Source organism: Pectinophora gossypiella, chromosome 5 (assembly GCF_024362695.1).
Source record: "Pectinophora gossypiella chromosome 5, ilPecGoss1.1, whole genome shotgun sequence".
Classification (NCBI taxonomy): domain Eukaryota; kingdom Metazoa; phylum Arthropoda; class Insecta; order Lepidoptera; family Gelechiidae; genus Pectinophora; species Pectinophora gossypiella.
This window is the reverse complement of record NC_065408.1, coordinates 8,148,347-8,172,549: the sequence shown is the minus strand read 5'-3', so window position 1 is coordinate 8,172,549 and position 24,203 is coordinate 8,148,347. Positions and strand designations below refer to the sequence as shown.

At 36.5% G+C, this 24,203-nt stretch overlaps 1 protein-coding gene and 1 long non-coding RNA gene across 2 annotated transcripts in view; one reads left to right on the top strand and one right to left on the bottom strand.

The window, feature by feature from the left end:
• Positions 1 to 24,203, bottom strand: part of LOC126366817 (uncharacterized) — a 190,228-nt gene that overhangs the window by 72,072 nt on the left and 93,953 nt on the right. The gene's annotated exons all lie outside the window — the stretch shown is intronic.
• LOC126366757 (uncharacterized) overlaps positions 11,087 to 24,203 on the top strand; it is a 65,222-nt gene continuing 52,105 nt past the window's right edge. Inside the window, exon 1 of the mRNA XM_050009997.1 lies at positions 11,087 to 11,323. The gene's annotated coding sequence lies outside the window, so the exon portion shown is untranslated. The remainder of the gene's footprint in view (positions 11,324 to 24,203) is intronic.

The window sequence follows — 24,203 nt, the reverse complement described above, 5'->3', positions numbered from 1 at the left end:
GAGTCGTCACTTGTGTGGTTTAGTGTTCACTACGATCATATTCATGAAACAGAGAACGGAAATGGACGTCTATTTCAACGATATTTATGGGTTCCAAAATGTAAGAAAGTTAAGACTTAGCTTCGTGATAATGTATGAATATTATCATTGTAGGAGGATGAATCAGTGCAGTAGATTCTCAAATTGTCGTCTTTTATGTGCTTGATTTCTCTTTTGTCTTGTATCTTGTTACAATTTTTTGTCACGAGTAATTTAAAATATCATACAGTTCAGCTTTTAGTATTACAAATAAATTTCAACTTTAATAAAAATGTATAGTGTACAATTAACCCAAGTGAGTTGAATTATTGAGCAATGGGGAAGTGAACGCATGTATAAAGATGCATATCTTTATATTTATATAAATATATATGATTATATATATAATTTTAATATTATGCTTAGGGACTAAGGGTCCATTAGAGCAAAGAAACGGATTCTGCCTCTTTCGAGCGTAAGACAGACAACATGCTTTAACTCTTCTCTCTATATGCGCGGTTATAACGTTATAAAATAAAGTACCTATTTTCCAGTATTCTACGAGTCACTTGTTGGCTTCAATGTTAGACTCCATCATGATACTAGGAACGGAAAAGGATGTCTATCTAAATGTAGATATCAGCAGCGTGTTGTGGTGTGTTCCAACAAGTCGGATACATGGTTCGCGCCGTAACTCTCTGTTTGTGGCGGAATTAATCACATGACTAATAGGTTGTGCTAACAAAGTATTCACACTATTGTGTGATTGGCTTCATTATGTAGTTCGGTTTCGGTTACATTATTAAAAATGTAGCGGAAGTTGTAATCAATATATTATATAATGTCAAATGTTTATATGTGTACTTTTTTAGCCCAAGTCCGCCGGAGGCCCGTGTTGATTAAACGTGATATTGTATGTATAGTAGGACAATTCTCTCTTTACAGAGATCTCTTTAGCGAGAGCTTTTTATCTTTAAGTATTTTATAGACAGCTGCAAATCTTTGTCTGCTTTAAGCATTTTGTACTAATTTGGAGGGCAGGCCAAGGAAGACCTAGAACAAGAGGAAGCAAGAGAAGTGTGTCAGGATCGAAGCAAATGGAATTTCATAGTCTCTGCTTACATCGATGGGAATAGGCGCGAATTTATGTATGTATTGTACGAATGTACTATATTTACTGGCGAGATTTGTAGGTATTTAAAGTCAAACTTGTTCATAAGTGTGCATAGGGACAATTATGAGACATGATTCATATACATCAGTTATTGTAAGGATCGGTCTTTCTAGAAATTCGTATGTATGTATGTATGTAGTAGACAATAAAAATATAAGTATATAAAGATAATCTACCATGTTAGAGTCGACACAATCCCGAGAAATATAAAAATGTTTGTCTTTTGAAAATGTGTTCTTGCTTTAAGATTTATGTACTTACTCGTTAAGCTTTAAAGCTAGGAATTGTGTAAAACATTCATGACAAGACAAGTAAGTACGATTCAGGTAAGGTGTGTCAGTTTCTGCTGCCGAAAACGTAGGTATTATAAGCACCTACCTCCTATTCTTTATGTTCTTTTTAACCACGTATAATATTACTAAAATAAAATGTGAGAGAAGTGACATACCGATATTTTTGGACCCATTTCAAATGACAAAGGCGAAATATAAGCTGCTATTAGGCAAATGTGTAGAGTAATATGAATATTTTTCCGCTTAGAGCCCAGGACAAAAGAAAACATATAATATTCGATACATTATTCGTATAGTTTGTCTTCAATCTCCAAAATATTGATCGTGTCTTGTGGATGGTATCCAATTAAGTCTAATATGATGAAAGTATTGGTGATAGACTGAACTTTCAGCAACTTATCACTATCATCATCATCATTAATTTAAGAGCGACGCTCTTGTCGGTGTAGCATTTTCCATGCTACTTTTTTAGGGAAAAAGGGGCAGTGGTTTCCCTCTTGCCTTCCGTCCCTACCTACCTACAACTACCCTCACTATAACATCCATAAAAGAAACCTCATAAAAGAAATATTATACTAATTACTACCCTTACACAATTGTATGCGCCTTACAATTCTTGGCACGAGTTGTAGTAATATTTGCGTTGGGAACCGATTCTTAAGGTTATAAGCCCCAATATATATTTGAAAACCAATTCTAAATAATACTATGTATAGAACGGTATCACTCACCAATTCGTATCGGGTGCCGACCCCCCCCCCACCCCTCTCGGTCTTATTTTAGTTTTAAATGGCCGTAATTCGCTAAGGACTATGAGGTGCGCGAACGTGGTACGCTCGAACTTACGCGCACGGTAAGAATTAATTTTTTGTATGAGTTATCCGGGGTGGGATACTAGTGCTAATTCCTGCAGACGCCTTGTAATTTTATTTTAAGTTATACCTGTCATTTTGTTATCCATTGAATAAGAAAGGGACAGGTAATCAACAGGCATAATATTTATGGAATAATTACACGTCAATTTTAAGCAGAGAATCTAGAACAACCGTGTAAATTTTTTACATCGGCCAATAACCCGACAGAATTACGTAGAAAGCACGTCAAAAAGATTGCATACCAGCGAGTTGCCTGTTTTATTCGCATGGGTTAGTGATTCATTTTAAAATTAACTTGTTGACTATCATCCGTCCCTTTCCTTTTCGGCGGATATGAAAATGACGGGTATTACTTAAAATAAAATTAAGAGGTGTCTCAAGGAATCGGGGCCATTGTGTTTAGAAAACCCGGTCTTACGAGGTTAACATAATGGCATGCAGGTATGTGTAGGCGGGTAGAGAGGAATCTGCAGGGAATTCGGATACATTTGACAGATGACAGCGTTTCTATTCTATTTAGGATACAGAAATAGTGGGTGCCGCAGCGGATATGTGGAGGACCATCCGGGTGAGTCAGAGCTCAGGAATGAATGTCATTTGCGCGTAGTGATGTTAACGCGAGAGATCTTACTCCTGTTACTTGGTTGAACATAACATCGATATTTTTTCGATTTAAATTTTCTCTTTGTGAGTTTCCTTAAGCACGAGTAAGTGCTATAAAAACAAAAATCATCGATACAGGTATATCACTGACTCGCATCACCTATTTAGGAAAATAGTTACTTACTGCCCGCTATCGCTAATCGAATTTAACTTGTCGTCTATTAAAAGGATTCCCTAATCTATGGAGAACATTTTCTAGAGAGTGCTAAGTGCACCGAATGTATCCTGCGATAAGTATCCTTCTCCTGAAACAATAGAGTGAAGATTCACAATATGAATGTATACTGTTTATATATAACATAAAGAAATAAGTAAAACACTCAGCATTTTCCTTCTATCTTCAAAATTACGTATTCTATTGGAGTCACGTTGAAAATTACGATCCAGTCTATAATAATAGCAGCTCCAGTTAAAGCGAGTTGGATTCAAGTTGCAACTCGAATTAGCGGCATAATTAATACGAGAAACTCGATGAGTAATTCTAGAGTAATCGAGCCGTAGCATCCCTACCGCGCTTAATACGCGCGTCCCATACATCACTCTCATAACGCGTCAAACGCTTTACAGCGACAATTTGCTTATTGCTCATGCCCGGTACAATGCTCCGTCGTTGCATCATCGTATAAAAGTAACGTGTTCATTTAAAGTTTATGTCGTTTAGTGGAATTCATAAAACTAAAGCGTTACTACCATATGTACTCCATAGTTCCGGTGGGAATAGGCGTGGGTTTATGTATGTAAACTAAAGCGTAACCTGATGTTATGAGAGTTCAGTGTCTGTTGTAAACTATAGTAAGTACGTAAAACTATTCCTGAGTTTGTCGTAAAAATATCTTCGCGTATCAACACTAACGAACGAAATTTTGAATAACTAATAATTATTATGATGAATTTTAATAATGAACATTTTGTAATAAATGACATATTTTAATAAAATCATTAAATAAAAACGACGGAAAAAAAAGAACGTTAACTATGAGGAATCCGGCCGCAATATGAAAATGTTTGTTACATTTCTCTAAAGTTGACACTTAATTTATGCTCACGGAGATTGGGTAGAAGTGGCAGCGGGGAGCTGTCGTCATATTAACGTGGCCGACAGCTGGCCAGTCGCCGGATGCTCTCGAAATAAACTCTGCCCGCGATACCCACTCCCGCCGCCTCTCCGCTCGTGTCCGTTCCTGAACAGGGTTACCAAATGACAAACACTTTTGAGGGTTTTTTAAAATTATGTAAGTTAGGCAATGGAGTGACGTAACTCTGTGCAGCATTTTAATATATCGCGGTAACTACGACATACTTACCTAATTAAGGCATTTTATTTCTACCCACGTTCCTATAGAGGGTGGTAATTCATACTAGCTTTCAATTTCAAGCTAACTTCTTTCATTTGTTTCGTCATCTGTATTGAGCACCATATTGTGTACCATAGGTTCTACACTTTACGTAGAATATGTATTCCAAGTAGCAACAATGAGGAACTTTCCAGACTACATTCCCCAAATAAACTACAGATGGCGCTGTTCAGTGTTGCCTTCGTTTAACCTTCTAATTTCATGGATAACAGACAATGCATTTTTTATCCATGTTTTTGGGTATAAATGATCACCCTTGTTATGGCACAACACATCTTCTACCTTTTATTATTCTTATCAAAATAAAGAGAAGCAATATAGGTAGTAACATAATTCTATTCATATCTGATCCAAATATCAAGCAACAATTATTTTTAGACAATTTGCCATTACATTATATTTTTGAATTAATGAGAAAATAGGGAGATATCCCGTTACAAATCTGTAAAACTGTACGACGCCAACTATATTGTATTTGGAGAACGTAGCCTAGAAAGGAAACATACGTTATCATTAGCCTACCGCTGTACGGTCACGAGCACTAATATGTATACACTTTGAAACAATGTCATATTAACTTTTTGACAAATGAAACCGTAAGTCTCATTAAATGTCAAATATGATAGTGCGACAGGGTTCTAAAGTGGATACATGATATTGCTCATGACTGTACAGATTTTTCATTTTGATGCATCAGATAATTTTAGATATTTTTTAGGTGGTGACCCTATTCACAGGTGTCTCAAAGCGTGACTATACTTCCGACGTAATTATCGTACGAAGGATTGCCTCAAACACACTGATTACTTCTAATAATAGATATAATAAAACCATCATTCATCGGGTGGTTGTGGTGTCAGAATATTATTACTAGACACGCCCCCGGAAAAAGGTTCTCTAGGATTGTATTAGCTAACTACTGCTGAAGGGCTATTTCTAGAAGCGTCGTGAGGAATACAAAATGTTTAGTAACCGTATTTCAGCCTTTAAGACTTCTAAGTTACTGTGTTTAGTGTAGATAGGTATCTGTTATACTGTTAAAATGTTGTAAAATTTGTCTTAAATTTTTTACTGCTAGCTTTTATGAAAATTAGTAACGTAGAGTAAAATAATTACTCAAGTAATAAACGTGCAAATCGTGAATAAAATAGTACATAACACTGAAAACAGGAAGTAAGCAGTATAAGTATTTACAAGAATGCTGTAGGTATCATTAGAAGATTACAATTATTTCTCGCAGTATGGAATGTACATATACGAGTACTTAGTTAAGTTGTCGTGAACGCTCACAAAAGTGATTAAGTATATGTAGGATCAAAAGTGATGTTGAACTAAAACCAAAATTAAATGGATTTCAACAAAGGAAAGTTCCACTCATCAGAATAAACGCAATTAAATATGCCTTAAAACATTTCAGAATTTGAATTATAAAGTCTTCTATTACAAACTCATGTTCTGAAACTAATTTATCAAACCGAGTCTTGTACGTTGTTTTCTCTTATTCTTGTAATTATAATAACAATGATTAGAGTTCAGTTAGGTACTTTATAGTTACAATTCTCATTGTAGTTAATGTATATCGACTGAATGCTTTATATATGAAACAAGGCTATATTCTGATAATCAATGATATATGTGTTGTAGTCACGAATCGAATTAACGTCCATATAGTTTATTCCTCGGAATAACGACGGACTGTTCGTATGTAGGTAAAACGTAATGGAAATCTAGACCACGCCCACGATGTTACTTTATGAATTCACTTTGAGCGAGCGTTTCTGCTCATAAAACTTGCTCATAATTCTACGAAAGGTTTTGAAGTTTTTGCTTTATTTTATCTGTGAAGGTAGAGCAAGGTAATCCCGCACAAACGCCGTCGACACGTCAAATTGCATGATTTAGGAGACGACTCGTACGAGAAACTGTTTTCACAGTTGGCGCGGTCTGTCGTGAGATTTTACAACGATGTGACTTGTACTGACATGACGCTATTTCGTTTATAAAGTAAAGCAGAACTCACACATAAGTACATTGTAATGAATAATTTAGTGAAACAAAATAAACTATATTGTTCCAGTAAAAAAGTGCCTTTACATTAAATATTATGTATAAATTAAATTTTGTAGTCCTAGAATAGTCTTCAATAATTTATACTATTTACGTAACGTATTTATTCGTTGTAGGTGGTATAGTCAAACGTTATCGAAAGTTAAATGATCGGAATTTCCTGCGCATACTTTGAAAGCGAAGTGTTCAACTCCGAGACTAATAAAACGTACCTACGCTTTATGAAATCGCTCGCCTGGGAAATTCTGTGGGGAAATCATTTATGAAAATATTTACGTTCCGAATGACGGTTGAAGAGTGTAAGATTTAAAAAAATATACCTCCTGGTCACGTACGGAGGCATACGTGAAAGCTCGCGCACGAATATAGACGTTTCCGAGTAAAAGCGATTGCTATTTGCTCCATGAGAAGGTACAATAAAAACATTTTATTTCCAATTTTATATTCAAGAACTCAGAAAGGTTATTATAAGCTATCATTTATGTTCACAGTGGTTTCATTCGGTTTTATGGAATACATATTAAATGGTATTCTTCGAAAGGATCATGAAGGATCGGAGCGTTCTCTACCAAATTATAAATTTTAATGAGAGATCAAATGAATACGTCGGAATAGCAGAATCATGGAATCATGTTGAAAATTTAAAGGGAATTGGGATTTGGTGATAATATCTTGAATTCATAGAAGCGTTTGTTTAAGTTTACAGTTGCGTGAGGGAACAAAGAATCTCGTGTTTGTCTTGTATCCATTAGTGTAACAGACTTCCGGGGTCTGGCACCCTCGCACCGACGATGTCGCCACCCGGCCCAACTTTGGAAAACTTTCACAGCTGCGAACATATATTGTTTACCATGTTCTTTTACATTTTTCCGAGCGAAAAAACCGAACTAAGGGAAAGGGTTAAACGGGAACATGGCCTGGTTATCCACAATGATAAAAATATCAGAAGGCTTTATAACATGTGGGGTCACCGGTCATTTTACTATATACTTATTTCGCCCCATATGTGCGAACATGATAAAGTGGAGGCGAGAATTTATGTTTTACCGAAATATTCAGCTCCGTGACTTCTTTCAATACATCATACCGAGTTATGATATGAACTAGTAGCTAATATAGGAAAAATAATGTTCGGAATTTTTATGTCTCCGCTGTTGAGATCGGAAAGAGGGGCAATAAAACGCGTGAGCCGTGTGTGGTTGGCTTCCAAATAAAAGGATAAGAGTGTGGACATAAAAAACGTAACGAGGATGTAGGACAGTGTGCGTCAGGAGGACAGCCGCGCTCGCGCCATTAATCTCGGCTTTATTATAAACACAGGGCCGACTAAATCATAAACACGTTGAGCGCGCACTCTCGTGCACTCCGTTCAAACGGGCTGTACTAAAATAAAGCATCAAATTAAGCACGGGAATGTGTTTATAAGCACGCTGACTCTGACTTGCTGAACTTTGTTAATAAAGAAGGTAATAATCAATATGACGATGAACTGCACTGTAGTAATTGTTGGATTCAATTTGCACAAGTTGGAAGAGTGCCATTATTGCAATGTTTTATGTAAGACGGAAAGACAGACTCTATTATAGAGGTACTGTTTAAACTGCGGGCTTTTAATGTTATTAAATTATGAGCTGGTTTACTGATTGCTACAAATAATATAGTTAAAATTTCCTTACAATTAGATTATAGTAATTTAATGTACATTATCAAAATTTCGGCTAGATAATCCATTGCCTTGGTATACCAAAACTAGTTGTTTTCAACCCGAAAATACGTATTTAGTCACTATGTATACTAGTTGTTAAGAGTACCTAGCTATTAGGCAACATATTTTTCGGTGATATATACAATTCGAAAACAGGCGTTGCTGTTAATAAGTGTGAGGAACGGTGGTCCAAAGTGCCAATTACCACTATTAATGTTGGTACTTGGTCTTCTTTCTTGTGTCTGGTAGCGCTCTATGAATGCGTATATTATTTGAATTTATTATTTCCGTTCGCCAAGTGTTGTTAATTGAGGAAACGGTAGTAATGATGTTATAAGTGTTTTGTGACTTTTATCGGTATAACAATTCAATATAATTTACAACATGGTCTGTGAAGGAAAGTAGATAGATTTCGTGGTGCTTATGTGAGTCACAAATCTCGTGGTGTCTAAAAAAATATTACATATTGAATCTATAACTATGTGTGGTTTTAACTATTGAAATAATAGATAAAATGTAGGTACTCCTTAGTTATGTATAATTTAATATTGCGGCTGGTGATGTGGAATAGTACTAGATAGTATATACTGAAAAATGGCTGAATTGAGAGTTTCAATAGGCAACTCATGTAGAACATGACATGTGTTAAAGCGAAGCACTAATTTTTATATTGGCCACACAAGACCCACACATTACAACGTGAATAGTCAGAACTCTTCCACAATGTTTCTCATTCCCTTTCAAACAATATTAATAATTATTAAAAATAAGCATTTCTTATTAAAATATTTTTATAATCAACTCTTTCCTTTGTAAACGTAGTTCATTCCATAGTAAAGTATCTCAACTCTAAAATGAATAAACTAAGTAAAGATAAAATTCCTGTAATAATAACATTGAGAACACTTAGGTAAAACTTTAATAATAGAAGCGTTAGCCACTGAGATGTTTGTTTAAGTTATGAACTATGAAATTTCGTATAAGTAATATAATATTATATAACAATATACATCTTCTAGAGAATATGATACTCTGTTCTGTTTACTTCTAAACACGTTACTCCGCGACGACGTGCTTATTCTGTGCGGCATAGGGTTGTACTTCTTAGCTACATAGCGCTTAGTTTATATTGAATAAATGTTTAACGTGTTAACATAGACACATCTCCAGGGGGGTTAGCTAAGTTGCAAAAAATTAAGACAATCGACAGTGATAGTGATAAAAATGTATGGTATGGACATTAGATGACATTAGGTAATATTATGTCAATCCCATACATTTTTATCACTGTAGCTGTCGTTTGTCATAATCGTTTGCATCTTGGCTAAGGCCCCTATACATTATTAAAATTGCGTGTTTATTTCCGAAATATAAATACGTCCTTGCGCCTTGGTGAGAAACTGTAACCGTCTTATTTTTCTAGACTGTAATAAGAACAGAAGTTTACTTATTTACCGGCTCCCAGTTTACAGCCAAAAGAACGTATTTGAAAAGTTTCTGGATTTATGCGTACCAAGTGACTGCTGTCTGAATTTCTTTCCTATAATATTAGGAAGGCAAGTTCCCTTCTACATTTTTCGTTGCTATTCGCAGGTGTGGTTGGCTTCCACCCAAAGATATTATTCAGGTCGATAGTTGACCTGGAATATAGTTACTATTTAGTTTGGACTAAAATATCTGAGTTCGGAATACGGACGATGTCATGAACACTGCCAAACATATTATTGCGAGCGACCACGAGGAGGCATTATTTTATTTACTTCTTATTAATCTCGGAATAAACTGTTCCGTTTCCTTTCTTCGCGTATTATTTCGTTGATAAGTAGACTATGTATCAAGAATTATGTTCCGTTCATCGTAATCGTCTACAAGAAGAGGAAAATAAGTTAATTGTCGGATGAAACTATATCCAGTTGTATTTCTGAATAGTATTTCAAAGAAAATAAATTATCTTTGCTCTACCTATAGCAGAAATGGATTAAAAGATTAAGAGCTTCGCTTACCTGTTTGTGATAAAATGCTAGGTAAGAACTAAAGCGGGATTAATTTAAATTATGTCTGAGCAGTTTCATCTTAATTATTTATTGAGATGACAGTTAATTACAGCACTAAAATGTTTTCCCGGATATACTTTCAAACTGCTGTTGTTTTATTGACTGGAAGTTCCATAAGCGGATTTTCAAACATGGACTAAAGATTTATGAGATAGATTGTCATGTCTGACATAAGTGAATAGAGTAACAGACGATTCCACAACACCTAAGTACCTAAACTCCTGATGAACCAGAATAATCCGATTCGTAGTCGGTAAGTACCTATTTACGGTGTTATTTACTTGCGTTTCGTCTATTATTTACCTTAAAAATAACAGTAATCATCTAGTTCGTCGGTTGTTTGAAATAAATATTCATTATTGTGCCGCGGCCGGGTTTCTAAACTCAAAATATCGTTATCGTACCTCAGTAATTGATGTAATAAAGGTCATATTTAATGGACTGGAGATTTTATATTACAAGGTAATAATGAAACACATTATACTCGAACAATTACGTACATCAATTCAGAGATAATGTTATAACAACGTTGACACAGCTGATGTAAAGTTATGAAAGAAGTGCCGTGGCGCGTGGGTAAGTCGTCAAGAAAAATGTCTCAGAATTTTTTTCTGTTAACGTTTTCATAACAGGGATGAATTAAAAATCTTAAGCGCGCCCATCGTACTCAGACTGCTTTGAGCATGGAACGCCATAAATCTGAGTTAAAAGTTAATTTTGTCAATCCGGATAATTCCTCAAGGTTTAATCAGACTAAGTTGGGTGTAATTAATGTTCACTAAGGCCACACAATCTAGGAAAGCTTCGGCTTAGCTACGGAAATCGGAGTTTGCAGCGGACTGGGCGGCGCGGCCGGCGGCGGCCGGCGCAGGGGCGGCGGCGCGCGGCAGTGTTGTGGGGGCGCTCGACAGCGCGCACGTGCATCCTAGCCCCGCGCCGCGCCGCCCTCTGCGATCCCGACATACGCGCCACAAACTCGCGCCGATAACTATGGAACTAACTCACAAGTCCCGTGCAAAAGTTCCAACAAAACTAATCACAAAAAAAACGTGCAAGTGATTTTAATTGTTTCCCCTCTCGCACTACTTTGAGACGCCGAAACTTTGCGACTAACTGATGGTAATAAAAATTTACACTTAATTATTTTTCTATTTATTATCTGTAAGTACCGCTAATAATTTAATAAAATGTACTTTATTAAATAACTTTTATCAGATCATGTCAGATAAAAGACGCTTATTAATTCAAATACTAGGTGATTTAATCCATAGTTGGTATCTAATGAAAGCTTTGACAGATATATCGCTCAGTCAGCATTCATAATTTATGATCGTAGGTGGGTAATTAGCCTAATATTAATATGCTGTTTGTTTGAATTTGGGGGTCTAGAGGTACTATGGAACTACAAGGATTACATATAGGTCATCTTGTACTAATTAGCTTTATGATTATTCATACTTTTATTATTATTGTTTTAAATAGTTTAAGGGCCAGCCTGATTGCTCGTTCTATACGTTTTAGGTTGTATCTCCTACTCACTTTGCGTCAGAAGGAAAGTCAACATTGTTACATCAGAAGACGGACTTCGTTTATTTAAAAGAAAATTACGGTCATGAAAAACATTTGAACATAGACTATTTATTCTGTCACCGTTGGTCCTCAGGGTACCATCCTACTTAATAATCGAAATGTTCAATATTTTTGTTCAAACAAGGGGTTATTTATTGTTCAAAGTACAATTAGGGTCTTATAATATGTTAAAATATGTACATACGTACATACAAAACTCACGCCCATTTTTCACCGGGGTAAGCAGAGACAATGGAATTCCATGTGATTTGATCCTGACACACTTCTCTGATTTCCTTCATATTCATGTTAAAATACGATTATTAATTATCATCATCACCTTTATCTGTCTGCCTGCTGCACGACATACTTAAGCTACTTTTTAGGGGCATTTAATAAAGAAAGTTCACCATAATTATCACGCTTAACGAGAGACGGGACTGGCGACAAAAATATTGGACCAAGAATCAGAGCTCCGATTCTCGTGCGGATAACTTAGACTCCTTTTTATTTCTAGTAGTGAACGGGCCCCCTCGAGTGTGGGAATATACGTCAGCCTTTCACCAGCAGTATTCGGCTACCGAATCTATGTCCATAATACGGTTATTATTAATACATATATCAGTAGGGGAGCCCTGAAAAGGGCTGTTTGTGGTTGAGTCTTAAAAAGGACTGTTTTGGGGTTCCATGATGTAATCGCAGGATAAAGCACCGAATTCGCAAGGAACAGTACGAAAACCACCATAACATACCATATAATACCATATAATACCAATTAATACGGTAGTTTCCAACTAGTCTAATAAGTTACTTTTTACTAAACGTCAAAATACGAAATGACTATGGAATTTGTATGAAAAAGCAATCTGTGACTTCATAGAAAACGTGACAAAATGTCGCACTTATTGTTAAATTCTTTATTAAAAATTCATAAATAAACTAAATAGAAAAAAGAAAACGTTTTTTTCACCTTTAGATCTGTCTTTATTCAGTAATCAGAATTTCGTAAATCATATTTGATCTAGGAATCTACCCAATTAAGGTCTAGGTACATGCAGTTTCAAAACCCAGTCTGCTGGAACCTTAGGACTTTGTAACATCATTGGCTGCAAGTTATTTTTGATTACTTGTGGCTGTGATCACTCCATTAGGGATTACTGGCGTGAGTTTGTTTTTAGGTATGAGAAACCTTAGGGTATATCTGTTCAGCTGAGCAGCTGATCACTGAGCTGAGTCCAGCTGATCACAGGGCCTGGCGAGTGAGTTAGTAATCCCAGTATGATAGTAGGTATAGCCATCTAATGAAGACGCTGCTTTACTTCTCTGTTATCTATTCATAATAAATAACGCATAATAAGTAGGTAGTTACTTGATTCTGTCCACGATAATGTGGGCGAATGTTTTAGTGGCTGTAATGCAACTGATCCAATTATAATAATTATTCTTCTTCTATCGTGTGGGTTGTGAGGTGGATGACCAACCTCATCAACCCTGGTGTCAGGGTTATTATTGAGCCGCCAAAGGCCCCTGACGTGACTCAAGTAACGACTACGTACTACATATTATTGTAATAATTATATAATAAATAGTTATATAATAATAATTATGTGATTCTGCCCATAATGATGAATATTTTGATCCATTCTGACAATTCAAGAATAACAAGAGTTATTACATGTTTTAGATAGCTTGTAGAAGATTTTTCATTTAGCTTTGTGGTGTAATGCCTCCCCGATACCGACCCCGCCGGCGTGGTCGACGATTTCCCTCATTCAGCGCTTATCGCTATCGACCCACTAGGGTCGATTAATTCTTTCAAATATTTTTCCTCTCAGACGACGCCCTGAGCCGAGGTTCGCGCCCAACTGGGCACCCTCAGGCCTGTTGTCTTAAACGTTGTACCGGGTGAGAGCCTTCAGCGCTCCCCATTTGTCCGGCCAAGTAGTTAATGCCATCTGCGGCAAATCTACAATAAGTCACGTCAAAAAAAAAAAAGGTGTAATGCCACTGCCGGTCCCGCCACTGTGTCCCATTAAGGCGTTACTTTGTTACTTTTCGATTTCATTCCGATTCCCGCCCCATTTCTGCAGTTTGCAGTCTCCAGCGACGACAGATGGTTATTTATCAAAACACCTGGACACCTTATAACAGTGTTACCCTCTCCAATGATTTATATAAATATCTAGTACATATTACAATCCTTCAAGATCATTGTCGCAGGGATCCCTTTTTCTATCTTGTGGATTGTGAGGTGGATTACCAACCCCATCAACCCTGGTGTCAGGGTTATTACTGAGCCGCCATATGCCCCTGACATGACTTATGCAACGACTAATAACTTACATCAGTAAGTAATAATCGGGACCACCGGCTTAACGTCCCTTACGAAGCACGGATCATCTTACTTTTTGGACAATCAGGTGATTAGACTGTAATGTCCTAGCCAAACTAGGGATCACAAAGTGATTTTTGTGATTTGTCCCCACCGGGATTCCAACCCGGGACCTCCGGATCGTGAGCACGACGCTCAACCAATGGACCACAGAGGCCGTTAGGGATCCCTGCTTAGTGCGCTTATCGACCAGACGATGGTGACGCCCTATGACACACACCGCGCGCGTTACCATGTTGTATGGCGGGCCCTTTCATTTATTTATTTTATTTATTTATTTGGCTCACAAAACAGGTTGGTTGGGGTTGGATTGGGTTGGGTTGGTTTCGTTGTATGTCACAATAAAATACAACGTTAATACGTGTTGTGGGTATGGTGTCGGGACAAACCTTCATGGGATTTAACAATGTCATATTGTAACAATAAATGTATAAATAAAAAAAATGACGATGGGCAACCTTTGAGCACCATATTTTTATAAATTAGACAGAATTCAATAGTACAATAGTAGTAGTAGTGTAGTACTAAGTAGTCTACACTGTACTGAACTAAATAAATCGAAATTTTACGTAATCGAATATAGACGGAATTAAGCATTTAATTTTGAACGTTACACATTTTATATCGTTCCTGATGGATATTTAATAAGGCTCTTCAATATTAAATTAAAATATGTGATAGGTATATAATATTACTAATACAATTTTGCCCAAGTTCGCCAGAATCAATTACTTTACGGTTGTAGTTTCAAATTCGTGAACATACTTTCAAAATTATAGATCTACCTTTCCACCACGGACGTCGTCCGTCCGTTTGTCACAGCAAATTTTTATTCAAGTTAGTCCAGTGGCTTTAGAGGTAAGCTTCACAAATAGATGAATAGATGCAGAAAGAACACCATAGTTATCAAAAATCAGTAATATAAATCGTGGAATAATGAATACTACGTACTAACATCACTTTTTTTTAAAAATTATTGTCCCAATGAGCCCCGGCGGCCGCAGTTTCCGCGTCACGTAGCGTAACTACCCACTTTTTCTCGTATTTTTCTTCTACGATTCCAAAATGGCCGCCGCATAGTGGCAAATGACCAAATGAGATTGATTGACGGTGCCTAACTGCGATTGTTCTTGTCGCTTTTAGGGGAGGCAGCCATTATCCTGGAACGTAGCCTTACTTACTCCATGCCTATGTTTTTTGTTCCAAGTTAAGTCTCTCACGCGTGCGTCCGTTGACTTAACTTGGCTTCCACAAAAACGCCTTTAATAGGGGTAAGCGATGCAGCAAAAGTGCAGTTAAACAAACTTCCTAGAATTCTCGCTCCAATAATGAAAAAGTTTAAGGATTGAAAAATTTCCCAGTCACTTTTAGACGTTTTTTGTTTCGAAAATTGGCACTTTGGCACGAATCGAAATTAAATTAAACGATACTGAATAATTTAAACAGAGCATTTATGGAAGATAATTATTAATTTCCATGTAGTAATGTGCGTTATTTGTTTACCAATATGAGCATGTTTGTGTACATATGAAGTTGCTGATTCCGTGTTCAAATATACGATAAATTTAATGCACGGCACCTACCAATTTATAGAATCGTAATAATTGCTATTACTGTATGCCTACAATGTTTCACCAATGCATTGTTACTGGCTATAAAAATGTGAAAGAAGCTTGAATATCAGTATTTTACGAGGCGTTCGATCAAATAGATCGTATCTGCAGATATCTTACGCCCGCCCAAGTCGATTGGTCATCAAGACCTGCCACTTGGCCCCTTTACGCTCTTTACTCCCGATTCTTCAAACCGCTTATGCGGATAAAACGATTCAATAACAGATTTAAAAATACATTTTTAATAAAAGTCTTACTTCAAGTAGGAGCCACGAATAACGAATTACAGAGAATGGAAAAATACAAACGGAGATAGGCGCGTCTAGGAGTCTTTCATTGTAATATTGTCATGAAATACAATAATGAGGCATGATTTTCTACATTTTGTGGCTTCTTCGTAATTCCACTCGTAAATATAAATACACTTCTCATCAAAAAAATCGAAACACTTCCGTTTTCATTGTTTCTGTCCGAATTTAACACAAAAAAGAATTCATACGATGAAAAAAAATACATAAATGTATAGCTGGCAGTTTGGCCATTACAGTAATAAGCGAAAATTCTAAATTCAAAATTAGAATTTCATTTGTTTATCTTATAAACGAAATGAATCACTGGTTTGAGACAAATGTGTGTTTAGGGTTGGAGTACATTTAGCGTTTAAAAACTAAAAATTGGCGCCTATCCTTAAACTTTTTGTTTTTTATTTCAATACTGTGACTTTGGGACGTCTGAAAAAAGGTTTTTTTTCTAAAACGTATGGATACTTCGCCCACAGAAGCCGCCCAAGTTGTGGCATTGCTGGATTCTGGCCTTAGTCAGCGTGTTGTGGCTGCAAGACTGCATCTAAGCCTGTCATCTGTTCATAGAGTCTATAAACGTTATCGGGAGACTGGTTTGTTCACGCGCCGTTCAGGATCTGGCAGGAATCGGGTCACTTCTGAGCGAGATGATCGATTTATTGTAACAACTTCTTTAAGAAATCGACGCCTTAATGCTTTTCAACTGCAGCAGCGGCTTCGTGTTGTACGAAGGGTGGCTGTAAGTGACTCTACAATTAGAAGAAGGTTGAAGGATCGTGGACTGGTACCGCATAAGCCAGCAAATGGGCCGAAATTAACTGCAAACCATCGAAGAGCGCGCCTTAACTTTGCACGTGAGCACCTAAATTGGTCATACCTACAGTGGAGCAAAGTTCTCTTTTCTGATGAGTGTAAAATTATGCTGTATGGTAACGACGGAAGGAACAAGGTCTACAGAAGAGACGGAGAACGCTATGCACAATGCTGCATTGAAGAAAAGGTCAGCTATGGTGGCGGTTCCGTAGGTATGATCAATTTAGGTGCTCACGTGCAAAGTTAAGGCGCGCTCTTCGATGGTCTGCAGTTAATTTCGGCCCATTTGCTGGCTTATGCGGTACCAGTCCACGATCCTTCAACCTTCTTCTAATTGTAGAGTCACTTACAGCCACCCTTCGTACAACACGAAGCCGCTGCTGCAGTTGAAAAGCGTTAAGGCGTCGATTTCTTAAAGAAGTTGTTACAATAAATCGATCATCTCGCTCAGAAGTGACCCGATTCCTGCCAGATCCTGAACGGCGCGTGAACAAACCAGTCTCCCGATAACGTTTATAGACTCTATGAACAGATGACAGGCTTAGATGCAGTCTTGCAGCCACAACACGCTGACTAAGGCCAGAATCCAGCAATGCCACAACTTGGGCGGCTTCTGTGGGCGAAGTATCCATACGTTTTAGAAAAAAAACCTTTTTTCAGACGTCCCAAAGTCACAGTATTGAAATAAAAAACAAAAAGTTTAAGGATAGGCGCCAATTTTTAGTTTTTAAACGCTAAATGTACTCCAACCCTAAACACACATTTGTCTCAAAACAGTGATTCATTTCGTTTATAAGATAAACAAATGAAATTCTAATTTTGAATTTAGAATTTTCGCTTATTACTGTAATGGCCAAACTGCCAGCTTATACATTTATGTATTTTTTTTCATCGTATGAATTCTTTTTTGTGTTAAATTCGGACAGAAACAATGAAAACGGAAGTGTTTCGATTTTTTTGATGAGAAGTGTATTAGACGGTGAACATACCTACCGCGATCAAATCCTGGATGTTTTAAAAAAAGACCAGGTCAAGAGTAAGTACTTTAAACCGGCGAGCATATATGACTATTTTGAAGAGAGTGAAAGAAGTGAAAGTTGTGTGTCCAGATCGTAGTACTTAAACGGTATTCCGTGGTCTCTGCCTACCCCAATGAGAAATAGACATGATGTTATTTATCGAAGAAACGAATATTTTACTAAAACAACACTCGCAAAGAGATGAAAACACGGATTCTCAAAACCCTGTAACGAATGACAATACATTTTACATTTAAGTATGCGAGAAAAATGCATGACAATTCACATGAGGCATGGAAACAGGCAGAATAAACGCTTGCATATCATCTCGTTAGAAAATATGGGACGCGATGCGAGGCGCTCAGCAGAATGTGTTCCATTGCTCTTTGTGTAGGTTCCTTTGTTTCTGATCCACCCACATGGCAAGGTGTGTAAATAGTTGAGCATTTTTCCGCATTTTTAATTTGTTCACCGTTGTTGCTGTGCCAGTGATTCTGTGATTCCATTAAAACAGTTTTTCTTACGTTATTTATCGCATATTTGCCTACTTAGCTGGGGAAATGGGGAGCGCTGAGGGCTCTAGCCCAGTACAGAATTTAAGACATGAAGGTGCCTAGATGTGCCATTAAAACGGTTGTCTTATCAAAAGATTTGCTATGTTCCATTCATACCAATGTATGTAAAGAAAAGCGATAACGTGACTTCTTACAGTTAATTTAATACGGTATGTAAACCACTAAAAAGCTATGGAGGATTTAATTATAACTATTGTAAATAAACCAGTAGAAACATGCACTGTAACTAAGTGCCCCTTCGTTTTAAATATCGTACAAAGGTAGTGCTGTAAGAACCATAATCAACTACTTACTAATTTGATTTTATTACCTCCAACTATGCTTTAATCACCGACTTAGCAAACATTAAAATCTATTTTACTTTGGTTAAATATAATCTCGTTGTTTTTCGGTCGGTTGCTCTTATTTTTATGTCAATTAGCCACCAACACGTGTTACAAATTGGTTCGAATGGCGTGAGAGCGTGACCGTTCAAAAACTCTGTTAATTTTATTATGTTCTGCGCAGATAAAGCCATTTCAATGTTTACCAAGAGTCCCTTCGTTAAAGAAGCGCAGATGCGTTGGCACGGTATATAAATGTTAATAAGTGTGTTCTTATTCTAAATTAAATTTTCCGGGAAATTTTAACGAGGTGTAAAAGCAAATTTTTCAACCGAGTACTATCATCACCCTTTATTATTATAAATTTTTTAAAACGGAAAATGAGAGGTATTTTTATGTATTATTTTTTATATGTTGAATATTATAACCGACCAAAAACATTTTCATGTAAAATGTAGCTAAGACGATCATATCGATCGCAATATCAATCAGATCATAGATCTTATGTAGAGCCAAGCTTGTAACTCTATGTACATCGCTTTTATTAAATCTTAAATCCGATGGCTCAGTAAACTACCAGGAACAGCCACCGTGCTGCGCGCGGCATCGCAAACTATATCCAGGGTTTTGATTATTAGATGAAGCTATCTACGCAGTTAAACCTCATACAGTTGTACAAAATACTTAATGTCAAAGAATGGAAGAGACCGGAACCATCTTTTTTGTGTACTAATACTAGCTTCTGACAGTACCTTATAATTGTGATAATCGTTAATGAGTCAGTAAGTGTCAAAATCGGGGAGTTTTACATATAAATAAAATCTAAAGTATGATAGCTATGCATTAGATACTTTATACTTTTAATAATTTTCAACAACATATCTTAAGAATTTGGTTTATCTGGTATAATCCAAACAAGAGTTATGAGGGTTTAAAAATCGACGAATCGTTTCGAGAAAAGATAGGTAGTGCCCTCGCGTTTCGTTTTAGCCGTCCAAAACGAAAAAAAATGACCGAAATGAACGAATGAATAATGTGTGATGATGATGATGAATGAAATGAAATTGACCGTTTACTTTTGTGTTATCCAATATTCAAAGAGGATATTATTAATGGTCTATTTATTGAAGAAAAGAAATCAAATTTAAATGAACAGAAAAGGACTGAAATGTCGTCGAGAAGTTATTTGAATGTTAACTTCCAACTTACAATAGTGTGAAAATTCTCACCAAATATCATATAAGTAATATCTGCACAAAACAATATGAACCTTCGCCAGTATCGGAACTAATATGTATTAATAACCCTCATCTGACGTATGAAGTGTAAGTATTCAAAGCTTACAAAGTGGTGGTATTAAAACTCTTTGTCTGATTAATGTCAGTCATGATGAATACTGACAAGGGTTATCAAATTTCGGAGGCTATAAAGTTACCGACCCACATCCATACATGAAACCACGCCCGTAACCCCTGAAGTGGGCGATGAAACTTTTGTTTTTGTGTCTTGAGATGGATATGATAACAAGACGTTTGGATACTTACTGTAATACCTCTGTCTGCAGACACGATCCCTAGCCGATTTCGAAATGCGGATACAAACATCGCGAGTATTCGTGAGCCGTGTGCGCCTCACGGGCTATACATATATGTTATACGTGCGTAGTACATACCTCGTCACGAATATGAGGGTACGCGTGCGGCGCATGGCGTGCGTTATATCCAGCTTAGAAAATCCTACAAACCCGTCTCTGTAGTATATCCGACTGACTCAACGTTAGCTGTAAAATTCGTGTTCTGATCTCATGGTACATAACTGGGTTATTCGTTTTCCTAATTTGATCCCTCACATATTTTCCTTGAACATCATATCGTCTTCTGTAACTACATTTCATTCATGTTTGATTATCATCATTTTCAGCCTTAGTTTTCACATTCGTTATGTCACCGGGTGAATAAATTTAATATTTTTAGGCAAACAAATTGAGTAGGTACTTACTTGAAATATTATCTGTCTCGTATTTTTAGGAAAAGTCGGACAATACTTGTTTGGTAATATTATAAAATCAACCTACTGTACTCGTATTTTAGGATACGTGTCCACAAAATTCAAATAATTCCTATGATAGATTTTAATTTTTTTCATGTTAACGAAGCCATTATACTATTTAAGTGTATCATGTAATTAATACTCTAACAAACGTAATTGATCTTGTTACTGACGAAATAAACTTTCCCCATAAGTCTATTAAGTGAAACAAAATAATTATAAATAGTTTATGTTTTTTATACATTTAAAATGACTCTGCTAATTGTTCGGCATGATTACTGAGTCACACTTCCGCTCAACTGATCTGCGAAAAAGATTAATTTTATCCCTGTCCTTCATAAAACTCATTGGACCGTATTTTTAAGCTTTAAATCTTGATGCACATAGAGTCGAGGAAGCGCCGAGAAGCAGCCGTCGCGGACCGCCGACCAATAGCCGTACGACGTCTTTCTACATAGATAGCATTCGCTGCGTCCATTGGTCGAAGCCCTCGATATTATGAATCGCGCGCGGCGCGGTTCTCGTGCAGACCCTGCAGGTCGGTGTGCGGCATTATGTTTCTGTGCCTCATCATCACCAGCCCATTAACGTCCCCACTGCTGGGGCACGGGCCTTCCCTAAGGATGGATAGGGAGATCGGGCCTTAAACCACCACGCGGGCCCAGTGCGGTTTGGTGGTTATTAACGACTGCTAATGCAGCTGGGACCAACGGCTTAACGTGTCTTCCGAAGCACGGAGGAGCTCGAGATGAAAACTTTTTTTTGTGGTCACCCATCCTATGACCGGCCTTTGCGAAAGTTGCTTAACTTCAACAATCGCAGACCGAGCGCGTTTACCGCTGCGCCACCGAGCTCCTCAACCTCTCTTCTGTGTCTATCCTAACAAAATCAGCGACATAATTAATATACCTAGTAAAATAATAAATATATTTATATGAATTGTCGGATTTAAACGTACTCACATAAAGCTTTAAAATAAAATTCTTCTTCTCTCGTGTGGGTTGCGGGGTGAATTACCAACCTCATCAACCTTGGTGTCAGGGTTATTGTTGAGCCGCCAAAGGCCCCTGAAACGACTACTCATGTAACGACTACTTACTTACATCAGTAGGTAGTAACCGGGACCAACGGCTTAACGTGCCTTCCGAATCACGGATCATCTTACTTTTGGACTCAGTGATCAGCATGTAATGGCCTAACCAAACTAAGGATAACAAAGTGATTGTTATAATATGTTTTAGAGATATTCAAGTACTAATGACTTTGATAGTATTGAAATTGAAAAACTTATCGACAGCCAATCGTTCTTTCAGCAACACTAATAAATGAGACGCTAAGCTGGCATATTTCCGATACACGCCGATAGAATTTCAATTTGGAACGAATATATTTTTGATATTTATTTCTCGGTAAAATGTCGAAAATATTGGAAATTATAACTTCAGACTGTCTATTATGAAATGAAATAACTGATTGTTTCTGATTATTGAAGCGTAAATGCTGCGTTAAATAGTAATAATTACTTACCCAAAAAATATAATAGGTAGAAAGTATGTTTTCGTGATACGATTTAATTGTTACCATGTGTTTATATAATAGGTAGCTATGTATTTCCAAGTTGACAAGGATATTATTTGCAGTATATATTGCCCGCAAACGCGAAAACATTTTACTTATATGCGAAACTCCTCGTAACATGCAGTTGCGCAATATTTTAGCACTTGCACGTATAAGACGACTTTGTCGCTGCACTGCCCTCGAAGAACATTCTCAACGTGGATTTCTTTTTAGTGTTCGAAAGTGCAGTTTCTGGCAATATTCCACGCTACCCGATCTATGTCTACGTCTTTTAAACACTTAAATTTTAAGAGAAATAAAAGTCATTTTAATATTTCCATGTTCTCTGTTTACCTACGTACTATATAAAACATTTTTTTCTAATAATATCGTTTTTATAATGGATACTTAGAATTACAGTTAAATAAATGGATTAGGTAATCCTTAAAAATGCGATCTGTTATTCTATCGACTAAGATAAATTAACTCTTTTTGATTAAGTACTTACTTGAATTAATTTTTACAGGTTCCGTTTTTGTGAATTTAATCTGTAAAAAAATCAATACATTTTTTTCTTACTAATCAATGTTAGCGTTAAACACAGCAGTGACGTATACAGGCCTTATGTTATATTTTTAATTTATACTCCAGTTAATATTATATAAGATGATTGAATGTAGGCTTTCATTTCCCAGAAAAATATACATTCATATCTTAAAAAGATAAAAAGGGCATTTTTCATACAGTTTGTAGCCGGAGCTATATTTGTCAAATTTCGACAAGGGTGGAATTAGAGTGCGCCGCTAAGATTCTGTTCCCGCTCATTCCATCCGATTACACTAATAAGTCCCGCTTCATTCTTGACGTCCTCTACTGATGCCTAATTACATGAATAACGAACATTTGTTAATTATATCGTACATTTGATTGCGAAACCATTTCTGGGAACAGAGAGACTTGTTCATTATAAGTCTTGCAAAGTAGCTTCGTATAGTTTGTACTGCCGGAGCTTTACTGTATATCGTTATTATTACTAAGGGAACGACTTCGTGCATGACCCAAGACATAAAGGGAAACTTAGAAATTGGACTAGATTCCCGTCATGTTTATTATTGACGTAGATACAAACGTAAGATCGGTAACGTGTCAAAATTGAAAACATGATAGAATCAGAATCAGAATCAGAATCATTTATTCAACGTAATTATCATGGATAAACTTGTTGAAGGTTAATGTAACATTTTGAATTTACGTCATTTCGCAAGGTGTTATGGCTGAGGAGAAGAAATGACAAGAAACTGCAACAGCAACACATCTTTTAAATCAATGAGGGTACATTACAAGTTATTTAATAACTAGAGGAACACATTCAATACCAGACATTTTTATCATTTAGGTAATCATTAATCTTATAATAGGCTTTTTTACATAAAGTAAGCTTCACGTGAGCTTTAAATTTGTTCTCTGACAAATTTAAAATATTATCTGGTATTTTATTGTAAAAACGTATACATAACCCCAAAAAAGATGAATTTAATTTACTTAATCTAGAATTTTGAACAACAATTTTATTTTTATTCCTTGTATTGTAAGTATGCCTTTCACAGTTTCTCGGAAGGAGAGATACATTTTTACGCACATACATAATGTTTTCATAAATATATTGACTTGCGACCGTCAGTATATTTATTTCTTTAAACAGCTCCCTTAAAGAGTCCCGACAACGCAGATTATAAATAGCGCAAACTGCCCTTTTTTGAATAATGAAAATAGTTTCTACATCAGCG